At 36.1% G+C, this 12,840-nt stretch overlaps 1 non-coding gene across 1 annotated transcript; it reads right to left on the reverse strand.

Moving 5' to 3' along the window:
* Positions 1-11,826: 11,826 nt before the first annotated feature.
* On the reverse strand, positions 11,827-11,932 carry LOC115833376. Its single transcript, XR_004028814.1, has one exon. It is a non-coding gene; the product is annotated as a U6 spliceosomal RNA (small nuclear RNA).
* Between the last annotated feature and the right edge of the window lie 908 nt (positions 11,933-12,840).

Raw genomic sequence — 12,840 nt, forward strand, 5'->3', positions numbered from 1 at the left:
CTGTATCTCAATAAAGACAGAGGAGAGACAGGGACACTGATTTGATAACTATCAAAGCCTGAAATGTACTGGAAGAGCTTCCCTAGTTGGTTTTGGATGTGTTATCAGTTATCAGTTTCAACTCCCCACAGCTTTTTCACTTCTTAACTCTAGTTCCCTAATCCAAAAGCAAACAGTAATGAAGTGTAAAACTTTCTCTGAGGTTTTTTGTTGACAATTAAGTAGAAACCAGATGGCAAACTTGAATACTAGGCTGAGCAGAGGGACAAAAGGAGCTAAATTATTGACTTCCAATGCCTGTGAAATGTATTTACTTTGTTGCTTTGCTATGTGCTGGGCCCATGGAGAGTTTAGAAAAGTCTATAATCTTCAATACTCCTTATTTGTAATGGTAGTCAAAGCATCTTTGGAAACCATTTACTCAGAACAAACACTGGTACATAGCAAATAGCCCAACTAAAGGTTTATTTCCTAAGTATTCCAGAGATTATAATTCTGTGAAGTTAGTAAATATGCTGAGGAGCAAGGCTTTGATGAAAATATATCGCCGTTCTCATCATGGTTAGCAGAAAATATCTATTGATACTTTATTGACTGAGTCTTTGTCAAAAAGCTAGTCCGAGGAAGAACTGAAGATGGATACCATTAGTTACAAAGGCTAATCAGAAGACCAGATATTGGTCCAATAATTCAACAAGTATTTATTGAGCACTACAGTGCACTGCAGATAAAATAGAAAACAAGGTTGTCATGGTCTCTCCTTCTTCAGGGAAGCTGACATTTAATGATGGAGACAGACCAAAAAAAAAAAAAGCAACCAAAATATGGATGAATAACCTAATTACAGAATATGATTGCAGCTAAAAAGTAAATTTAAAAGTGTGTTTTGAAAGAGAGTGATTAAGTGCATCTGATTTAGATAATAGCATCAAAGAAGCTCTCTCTGAGATGGTTACTCCTAATTTAAGACCTGAAAATTAGAATGAGAGACAAGTGAAGAGTTTAAGGAAAAGCCTTTTAGTCAGAAAGATTAAGTTGTAAGGCCTTTGAAGTGGTGAAGAACTTGGCATGCTCTAGAAATAGAAAAAAGGTCAGTGTGACACTAGGTTGCTTATCATCACTTTATTACTTTATCAACTAGTGAACCGCATGAGATTGGGGGAAGAGCTTGGTTGCAGGTATTATTTTAATAGCTATCTATGTATTGACATTCTCTTCGAGACCATGAGGACCCCTGATTGTTAAAGACACCCTCCCCTGACCACACTCCACAGCCCTGTGAGGGCATGCCTTTTACACCCAAAATGGGAAAAAGTATCTTCAGTGTGTCCTCAGAGGTGTGGCGCTTCCAGTTCTGGGGTGTTTCTGCACTTGATCACATTTCAGCAAAGCAAGAAGAGTGCTGTGGGGTTGGCTGCGATGTTGCCTATACACACTTGAGCATAACACATTGCAATAGAAACTAAGGAGACTAAATTAGGTGAGTCAGGGTGTTGAAGAATGCCACTGCCACCACTGTGACTCAAGGAAGGTGAAGTCTGGGGAGGATATATTCTCATCCTGAACTTCTCTTTTCTCCATTACTTGCTACCACTGTCCTCGAGATTAGATAAATACTCATTACATCTTACCTGGATTATTGCAGTATTCCTAGAGTTGGTCTCTCCTCCTTGGATGTGGTCCATTCTTCACACTAGCTGCTCTGTATTCTGATGATTTATGTATATTTCTTTTTTCATTACTATATTGTAAGCAGCCAGAGGAGCATGGGCAATGTCTGATTATCATTCTCCCACAGTAAAAGCCAACTCTTTATTGATTCCATAAATGTATATCAATAGAAATCCCTATGTAAACAGTTTTTCCACCTGATACTGAAGAGCTGCACAATTCACTTGCTAAAACAATTCACATTAATGTTTGCAAAATCAAAATCTCCCTTCTAAAGACCCAAGGCTTGAAGTGAGTAGCAATGAAATTTTGAATTCATTGACAGGTTCTTGGACCTGCAAAACTGAAAGTAGTTAATGAGCATGTGAAGTCTATAAGCTTCAATCTAGGTGGAAGAAAAGTATCCAAAAGGCACTGGATGGTTATAAACACAGATAACCAAATATACTTGGTAAAAAAAAATCTAGGTCCTCAGTCAAATTTGATTTTGATGATGTTATTTAAAATTTTTATTATAGAGGATTTTAAATCCACAAAAGTGGAGATAATAGTATTAGAATCCCCCATGTATCCATCACTCAGTTTCAACAATTAACAACACATGGCTAATCTTGTATCATCAATACTCCCACCCGATGTCCTCCTTTCCTACTGATTTGAATCAAATCACAAACATAATGTCATTTCATCTGCAAATATTTCAGTATGATTTTCTAAGAGATAAAAACTTACGTATTTAAATTGAAAATACAAATTATATATATTTATTTTGTACAATATATTTTGAAATATGTATACATTGTGGAATGACTAAATCAAACTAATTAACATATGCATTACCTTACACACATAACTTTTGTGAGGATTTTTTAAGAAATATAACCACAATTATCACACTTAAAAAGAGAACATCTGAAAAATTAACAATAATTCTTTAATATCATCCAACATCCAATAAGCATGCAAATGGTTGCTAAATTCTATCATGAACATCATTCATTTCTTTGAATCATGATCAAAATAAGATCCATATATTATGATTGATATATTTTCTTAAGCCTCTTTTAGTCTATGGGTTCTGCTTTTAATTTTATTTTCTCTGAAAATACATCTGTCAAAAGAACTGGTTTGTCTTTTTTTTATTTTTATTTTTTGGATATCACTCTGTCACCCAGGCTGGAGTGCAGTGGCACAATCATAGCTCATTGCAGCCTTGAACTTCTGGGCTCAAGCAATCCTCCCTCCTCAGCCTCCTGAGTAGCTTAGACTACAGGCACATGCGATTACACCCAGCTAATTTTGAATTTTGTTGTTGTTGTTGTTGTTTTGTAGAGAAAGAGTCTCGGTATGTTGCCCAGGCTGTGATTTGTCTGTTCTTTAGAGTTTCACAAAATCTGGGTTTTGCTGATCCCATCATAATGCGGTTTGACATGCCTGTTTTCTGTATTTTCTATACATTTATACTTAGAGGTAGAAGCATATTCAATCATATTCAAGTTGAGTTTGTTTATTTTCAAGAATACTTCGTAAGTTTTCTGAGTATAAACTCACTCATCTGTAAAAGAGGCCTAATGATAGAACCTACCTCACAGAGTCATTGAGAGGATGAAACCCAACAATCCTATAAAGTGCATAGCACAATGCTTTCCACATAGACATTAATGGCACATGTGTACATATGTAACAAACCTGCACGTTGTGCACATGTACCCTAGAACGTAAAGTATAATAAAAAAAAAAATATATACATATAAGAAAATTTGGGCGGGGCACGGTGGCTCACGCCTGTAATCCTAGCACTTCGGGAGGCCTAGGCGGGCAGATTGCCTGAGCTCAGGAGTTAGAGAGGAGCCTGGGCAACACGGTGAAATCCCGTCTCTACTAAAATACAAAAAAAATTAGCTGGGCGTGGTGATGGGCACCTGTAGTCCCAGCTACTCAGGAGGCTGAGGCAGGAGAATTGCTTGAACCTGGGAGATAAGGTTGCAGTGAGCCGAGATTGAGCAGCTGCACTCCAACCTAGGCAACAGAGCGAGACTCTGTCTCAAAAAAAAAAAAAAAAAAAGAAAAGGAAAGAAAAGAAAAGTTTAAAGCATGGCATTTAGGAAAGAGGGCCATGTGATAGGTGTCTTGGGGTAGCAGGGACACAATAAGCATTTATTAAATATCTATTACGTTTCAGGCACTAGCTTAGCTCCAGGGAGTAAAGTCTGCGTCCTGTTTAATATATCTTAGCCAAATCCAAGGTCACGGATACTTGACCTATGGATAGGATACTTTCCTATATGTTCTTCAAGAGGACTTATTGTTTTTGATTTCATATTTAAATCTATTCATCTCAAATTAATTTTTTGTGTATGGTGTGAAATAGAGGCCAAGATTAATCATTTTACAAACAAATATCAAATTGTTCCAACACTTTAAAAAATATTAGAATGTGTATTTATATGTTTTTGCATTTCTGATGCTGATAATTAGAGCTTTCTCTAATTTTTTTTCATGGTCAGTCTTGCCAAGAGTTTATCAATTATATTATTCCTTACAAAAATGCAGCTTTTAAAAAACACTTCTATTGTTTCTTTTCTATTTGATTAATTTATGCTGTCACATCTATCGCTTTTTCCTTCTACTGCCTTTCATTTTCATTTACTATATCTTTAACTTTTTGAGAATGATTTTTGATCATTGACTTTTAGGCTTTCTTATTTTCAAATACATGCATTTAGGTAGGGCTATAGATTTTTCTCTAAGCATTAATTTAGTTGCGTCCGTAAGTTGTAATAGAAGCATTTCCATCATCATTTACTTAAATGTATATTCTAATTTCTACGAAAATGTTTTTGGCTTACAGTTTATATAAAGGCATATTGCTTAATTTGTAATTATTTGGGGATATTATAGTCTATTTTTAGTTTATTTTGAGTTTTATTCCACTGTGGTCAGACAGCATATTCTGAATGATTTCAGTCATCTTTTTTTCCAGCTTTTTTGAAGTATAATTGTTATACAAAATTGCACATAATTAATGTATACGATTTGACAATTTTTGACATATGTACACACTCATGTTACTATTACCACAATCCAGGTAATAAACATATCCATCACCTCCAAAAGTTTATTTATGTGTTGCTGTTGTAAGAACATTAGATTCACTCTCAACAAATTTTTAAGTACACAATACCTAATTGTTAACTACAGGCACTATGTTGTACAGCAGATCTCTGGAATGTACATATATTGTATAACTGTAACTTTATACCCATTGAAAAACAACTCATTCCTCTCTTCATCCCCTGATAACCATCATTCTATGGTCTACTTTTATACTTTTAACTATTTCATGTGCCTCATATTAAGAAGAATCATGCAGTATTTGTCTTTCTGTGACATTTCACTTAGCATAATATGTTCCAGTTCCATGAGTGTTGTTGCAAATGGTAGAATTTTCTTTTTAAAGGCTGAATAATATTCCATACTTTCTTTAGCCATTCATCTGTCAATGTACATTTGGTTTGTTGCCATATCTTGGCTATTGTGAATAATGCTGCAATAAACATCAGAGTGCAGCTATCTCTTTAAGATCCTCATTTCAACTCTTTTTGATATATACCCAGAAGTAGAATTGTTGAATCATATGATAGCTCTATTTTTACTTTTTTGAGGAACCTCTGTACTGTTTTCCATTGTGGCTGTACCATTTTATATTCTTACTAACAGTGTACAAAGCCAACACTTTTTTTTTTTCCCCATCATAGCCATTCTAATGGGTATGAAGTGATATCTCATCCTGGTTTTGATTTGCATTTCACTGATGATTAGCAATGTTGAGCATCTTTTCATGTATTTGTTGGTCATTTGTATGTCTGCTATGAAGAAATGTCTATTCAAGTCTTTCCCCATTTTTAAAAAAGGGTATTTTATTTTATTTTATTGTATTGTATTTGCTATTGCTTTTTTTTTTTTTTTTTTTTGAGACAGTCTCGCTCTGTTGCCCAGACTGGAGTGCAATGGCACGATCTCGGCTCACTGCATCCGCAACCTCCCGGATTCAAGCGGTTCTCCTGCATCAGCCTCCCAAGTAGCTGGGATTACAGGCTCCCTCCACCACACCCAGCTAATTTTTGTATTTTTAGTAGAGATGGGATTTCGCCATGTTGGCTAGGCTGGTCTTGAACTCCTGACCTCAGGCGATCCACCTGCCTTGGCCTCCCAAAGTGCTAGGATTACAGGTGTGAGCCACCGTGCCCGGCTGCTATTGCATTTTCAGAGCTCCTTATATATATTGAAAATTAACTCCACATCAGATACATGGTTTGCATATATTTTCTCCTATTTTATAGATGGCATTTTTACTCTGTTGATTATTTCCTTTGCTGTACAAAGTTTTTTTTAGTTTGATTCAATTCCACTTGTCTATTTTTGCTTTTGTTGCCTATGCTTTTGGTGTCATATCCAAAAAATACATGGCCTGAACAAATGTCATGGAGCTTTTCCATTATGTTTTCTTTTACCAGTTTTACAGTCTCGGGTCCTTCATTTGTGTTTTGATCTAGTTTAGGTTAATTTTTACAAATGGTAAAAAAAATAAGGATCCAGTTTACTTATTTTGCATGTGGATATTCAGTTTTTCCAACACCATTTATTGAAGAAACTGTCCTTTTCCCATTGTGTATTCTTGAAATCCTTGTCAAAGATCAGTTGACCATAGATGTGAGGATTTATTTCTGGGCTCTATTCTATTCTATTCATCAATTTGTATGTCTTTGTGTCAGTACCATACTCTCTTTATTATTGTAGCTTTTTACTATATTATGAAATCATTTAGTGTGATGCCTCTAGCTTTGTTCTTCTTACTCAGATGTCTTTGGCTATTTGGGGGTATGTTTTGGTTCCCCATGAATTTTAGGATTTTTTTTTTCTATTTCTCTAAAAAATGTCTTTGGGATTTTGATAGAGATTACATTGAATCTGTAGACCACTTTGTGTAGTATAGATATTTTAACAATATTAATTCTTCCAGTCCATGAAAACGGGATGTCTTCCCATTTAAGTTTTCTTCAATTTTGTTCATCAGCAATTTATAGTTTTCCGTGTACGAGTCTTTAACTTTCTAATTAGGCTTATTCTTAAGTGTTTTATCTGTTTTTGGTGCTTATTGTAAATGTTATTGCTTTCTTAATTTCATTTTTGGAACTATCTCTGTTTGCAGATTTCATGATCTTATATGTAGAAAACTCTGAAAACTCCACAAAGCAACTATTAGAACTAATTAAGGAATTCAGTAAAGTTGCAGGATATGAAATCAACTTACAAAAATCAGTTGCGCTTCTGTATAGCAACAATGATACAACTAATTTCAGACCTTTAAGTTGTGTTCAGGCTTACCTTATGATCCACACATGGTAAATTTTGGTAAATGTTTATTCTTTCTCAATTTCAGTGCTCAAAAATGTTGATTACGTCATTTTTGTTTCTCATGATGGTTAGGACTTCTATATTATTTCACTTTTGTTTACCGATTTTATCTTTTTCTTTTTCTTTTTTCTTTTCTTTTTTATACAGAGTCTTGCTGTGTCACCAGGCTGGAGTGCAATGACACAATCTCGGCTCACTGCAACCTCTGCCTCCCGGGTTCAAGCGACTATCTTGTCTCAGCCTCCTGAGTAGCTGCGACTACAGGTGCACGCCACCACACCCAGCTAATTTTTGTAGTTTTAGTAGAGACAGGGTTTCACCATGTTGGCCAGGATGGTCTCGATTTCTTGACGTCATGATCCGGCCGCCTTGGCCTCCCAAAGTGCTGGGATTACAGGCGTGAGCCACCGTGCTCGGCCCAATTTTATCTTTTATTAGCTATCATTCATTATGAAAGTAGTTTTCTATCTTTCTTTTAGTTCTTCCAGATTTTTTGCACATATTTTAAAGCAATTTTAAAGATCTTTACACATTTAGAATTGTTTTATTTTCTAAGTGGATTGAGCTTTTCATCATTTTGTAGTATCCCATTTTATCTCTAATAATGCTTCTTGCCTCAAGGTCTACTTTGCTATTAGTAGAGCTATACCAGCTTTCTTTTAATTAGTGTTTAAATAATATTTTTGTCCCATTATTTTATTTTTTTTCAGCTTTTATTTTGGATTCAGCGGATACATGTACAGCTTTGTAACATGGATACAGTGTATGATGCTGAGGTTTGGGGTACAGATGATCCTGTTAACTAGGTAGCGAGCATAGTACTCAATCGTTAGTTTTTCAGCCCACTACCCCTTCCCTCCTTCCCCCATCCTGTAGTCCTCAATGTCCATTGTCCCCATCTTCATGTCCACGTTTACTCAATGTTTAGCTCCCACATATAAGTGAGAACATGCAGTATATGTCTTTCTGTTTCTGCATTAATTCTCTTAGGATAATGGCCTCCAGCTCCATCTACATTGCTGCAAAGGACATGATTTACTTTTTTTAGCTATTATTATTATTATTATTATTATTATTATTTTGCTTGTTGATTTAAGTTACTTGTAGATTCTGGATATTAGACCTTAGTCAGATGCAGAGTTTGTGAATATTTTCCTCCCATTCTATATGTTGTCTGTTTACTCTGTTATAGTTACTTCTGCTGTGCAGAAGCTCTTTAGTTTAATTAGGTCCAACCTGTCAATTCTTGGTTTTGTTGCAATTGCTTTTGGGGACTTAGCCATAAATTCTTTGCTAAAGCTGATGTCAAGAGGGTTATTTCCTAGGTTTTTTTCTAGGATTTTCATAGTTTGAAGTCCTACATTTAAATTTTTGGTCTATCTTGAGTTAATTTTTGTACAGAGTAAAAGGTAGGGGGTCAAGTTTCATTCTTCTGCATATGGCTAGCCACTTATCCCAGAATCATTTATTGATAGGGAGTCCTTTCCCTATTGCTTATTTTTGTCAACTTTGTCAAAAGTTGATCAGATGTCTGTAGTTGTGTAGATTTCTTTCTGGATTCTATATTCTGTTCCATTGCTCTGTTTGTTTTTGTACTAGTACCATACTGTTTCAGTTCCTGTAGTCTTGTAGCGCTTATAGTGTAGTTTGAAGTTGGTTCCTGTGATGCCTCCAGCTTTGTTCTTTTTGCTTTAGGACTGCTTTGGCTATTCAGGCTCTTTTTTGGTTCCATATGATTTTTAGAATAGTTTTTTTCTCTTTCTGTGAAAAATGATATTGGTAATTTTGACAAGAATACTACTGAATCTGTAAATTGCTTTGGGACGTATGGCCAGTTTAATGATATTGATTTGTCCTATCCATGAGCATGTTCCATAGTTTATAAGCAACATTTTAAAAAATCCATATTGTCAAACTTTGTATTTTAATTAGAGCGTTGGTCCATTTACACTTAATGCAATTGTTCAATTACTATCTTATTTTCTATTATTTCCATGTGTTTGTGTTCCTTTTTCTGTCCTTTTTAACCTTAATTCGGAATGAAACAATTAATTATTCTCTATATCTCTATATTTTTATCTATTAGTTTTTTAAGTATACATTATTTTACTATCATTTCACTGGCGTCTTTAAGGCCATGGTTCTCAAAATGTGGTCCAGGGGCTTCTAGGGGTGCCCAAAAGTCTTTCAGGAGTCTGAGATAACAATTATTTTTATTAGTAATGTTAATATATTTTGCCCTTCCTCCCCTTTTCTTCCATGAAAATATAGTGGAATGCTCTAGAGCCTCCACTGGGTGTGATTTCACAACAGATTGAATACAATAGCAGATATGAGGCTAAAACCGTCTTCTACTAAGTCAGATATTTAAACAATTTGCAGAAACATAAAAACAACACTATTACTGTCACTATATTTTTTGTTTTGAATAGTAGTTATTTTTCATATAATTATATAATTTGCGTAATGGGCTTATTGGTTTACTGCTTTTATACACTTTTTATTTTGTTTATTTATTTGTTTTTAGAGCTGGGGTCTTACTCGAAAAATAGAGCTGGGCTGAAGTGCAGTGGTGTGATCATAGCTCACTGCAGCCTCGAACTCCTGGGCTCAAGTTATTCTCCTGCTTCAGCCTCCTGAGTATCTGGGACTACAGACAGGCACCACCACACCTAACATGCTGTTATTTCCAAATGAATAAATGAATAAATGTTTTTTAAAACATCTCAGTTTTAATTTCTTATATGACAAATATTAACAAATGCAACTCACAAAACAAAAGCTCACTGGGGTCCTCAATTATTTTTAAGAGTGGAAAAAGGTCCTGAGACTACAATGAGAATCACAGCCCTAGAATCACATGCCTCCTTGATTTCATGCTGTTTAATATAAATTAGTAGTTAAACTTCTTCCTTGATAATGTTATGACTTAATAGTAGTTTATGTCCATTTCTGTTTTAGTCCTTTGTATTGTTGTTATGCATCTTAATTCTTCCTATTTTTTTTACCACACAAGACTTTATTATTAACTTTTTGTACAGTCAATATTAACTTATATTTACTAAGTTATTAATCTTTCCGTTGTTCTTCATCCTTTCCTGAATTTATATTTTTTGGTAAGTAATGCTTTCTCTACTACCTGATTGAGTTCTGGACATTATGTTTGAGAAACTACTGGACATTGTATATTAAAAATTATAGCAATTCTGGATGATATTATTCTCCTATAGAGTGGATTCATTCTGGCCTCTGGTGAGCAGCCTGTTTAAGGACAGATTGCCTTGATCCAATCTGGGACTAAGCTGATTTTTGCTTGGGTTGCAAGATTTTTTCTTTTTTTCTTTTTGCGTCTCAATCTAAATTTTGTGTTAGGCCTATAGTATAGCTTGTTAGGGATCTCAGCTAAGAGCATCTGTGTTTACTAGAACCTCTCCTGTTTTGTGGAAACTCAGAACTAAGAAACTACTTGAAAACTTGGCTCCACTGTTCAGTAGCTTTCTACTTAGCTTATTACTTAGGCTGTTGCTTCACACAGCAGATGAATTCAGCAAATCTTCATGGTGGAAAATAGCAGAGTGTCCAGCTCACTTTACTTTCTCTCTTCTCTCTGGGCTGAGATGTTGGTCATTAAAGTTCTGGTTCTCTTGACGGGCTCAAACTCCCTTTATTTACTTATTTATTTGGTCCAATGATTTTTTTTTTAATTTTACTTTACATTCCTGGATACATGTGCAGAATGTGAAGGTTTGTTACATAGGTATACGTGTGCCATGGTGGTTTGCTGTACCTATCAACCATCACCTAGGTTTTAAGCCCCACGTGCATTAGCTATTTGTCTTGAAGCTGTCCCTCCCATCCACCCCACCCCCCGACAGGCCCCGGTGTGTGTTGCTCCCCTCCCTGTGTCCATGTGTTCTCATTGTTCAGCTCCCACGTATGAGTGAGAACATGTGGTGTTTGTTTTTCTGTTCCTGTGTTAGTTTGCTGAGGATGATGGCTTCCAGCTTCATCCATGTCCCTGCAAAGGACATGGTCTCATTCTTTTTTATGGCTGCATAGTATTCCATGGTGTATATGTACAACATTTTCTGTATCCAGTCTATCATTGATGGGCATTTGGGTTCGTTCCATGTCTTTGCTATTGTAAGCAGTGCTGCGATAAACATACATGTGCATGTATCTTTATAGTAAAATGATTTATATTCCTTTGGATATATACCCAGTAAGGGGATTGCTGAGTCAAATGGTATTTCTGGTTCTAGGTCCTTGAAGAAGTGCCACACTGTCTTTCACAATGGTTGAACTAATTTACATCCCCACCAACAGTGTAAAAATGTTCTGATTTCTGGCCGGGCGTGGTGGCTCAAGCCTGTAATCCCAGCACTTTGGGAGACCGAGGCGGGCGGATCACGAGGTCAGGAGATCAAGACCATCCTGGCTAACACTGTGAAACCCCGTCTCTACTAAAAATACAAAAAATTAGCTGGGCGTGTTGGCGGGTGCCTGTAGTCCCAGCTACTCAGGAGGCTGAGGCAGGAGAATGGCGTGAACCCAGGAGGTGGAGCTTGCAGTGAGCCGAAATCGCGCCACTGCACTGCAGCCTGGGGGACAGAACAAGACTCTGTCTCAAAAAAAAAAAAAAAAAAAGTTCCTATTTCTCCAAAGCCTTGCCAGCGTTTGTTGCTTCTTGACTTTTAGTAATCGTCATTCTGACTGGCGTGAGACGGTATCTCACTGAAAAATATGGAACACTCACAAATTTGCTTGTCATCCTTGTGCAGGGGACATGCTAATCTTCTCTGTATCGTTCCAATTTCAGTATACGTGCTGCTGAAGTGAGCACAAACTCCATTTATTTTTCTTCTAGTCTTGTGAGTTTGCCAAAAACTCTGTTGCTTCTCTCCCTCCTATCCAGAGCGCTCTGCCTCGCTTGCCAGTCTCTCACCCTATAAGAGGCAAATGTCCCAGAGGGAAAAGCCACTTGTAGCATGTTAGTGTACCTCTCTGTGCCTCTATTTTCTGAGGTTTTGGTCCCTCGACTTCTAGTTGTCTTGGCAATTTTCAGATGCCCTCTAGTTGTCCCCTGTGCATACATAAATCTAAAACAAGATAATCTACCATAGTAGGCCAGTGGAAGTCTGGATATCAACCAGGCCGGCTCCTTAGGATGAGCTCATCATTTCTGCTCCTTCACCTCAGGCCACAGTAGTGTCCAGTAATTTTAAGACGAGGTTATTACAAGCATAGACGCTAAGGACTGACTGAGTTTCATTCCTGGCTTCTTTGTTTACCAGCTTTGTGTATCTGTGAAGATCATTTATTTTTTCTAAGCCTTAGTTTCCTCATCTGTAACATGGAGCTGATCATAGAAGCTATCTAGAAGGTTTGTGAGAATGAAATAAAATAATCCACAAATACATTACAGTGCTTGGCAAGTAGTATGTGTTACATAAATACTAACTACTATTAGTACCTGTAGATTTTATGTAAGCACAATCATTACAAGGGATATTCAATATAACAAATTAAATGTAAATTACTTATATTCCTTTGCAATGAATATTATTAAATAGATAAAAGCTGAGTTCGAATAAGTGAAGGATAGTTTTAGTGGATTTATGTAATGTATTTTAATTTGTTTTGTTGCCTCAGTTTCATCGGCTATAGATAAGCTACCAATTACATCCTTAGCCCCAGAACCTAATAATGCTTAGGTGAGCTGTATATATTAACACCCTCATCTCAAACTGT

The sequence above is a fragment of the Nomascus leucogenys genome, chromosome X (genome assembly GCF_006542625.1).
Source record: "Nomascus leucogenys isolate Asia chromosome X, Asia_NLE_v1, whole genome shotgun sequence".
Lineage (NCBI taxonomy): Eukaryota > Metazoa > Chordata > Mammalia > Primates > Hylobatidae > Nomascus > Nomascus leucogenys.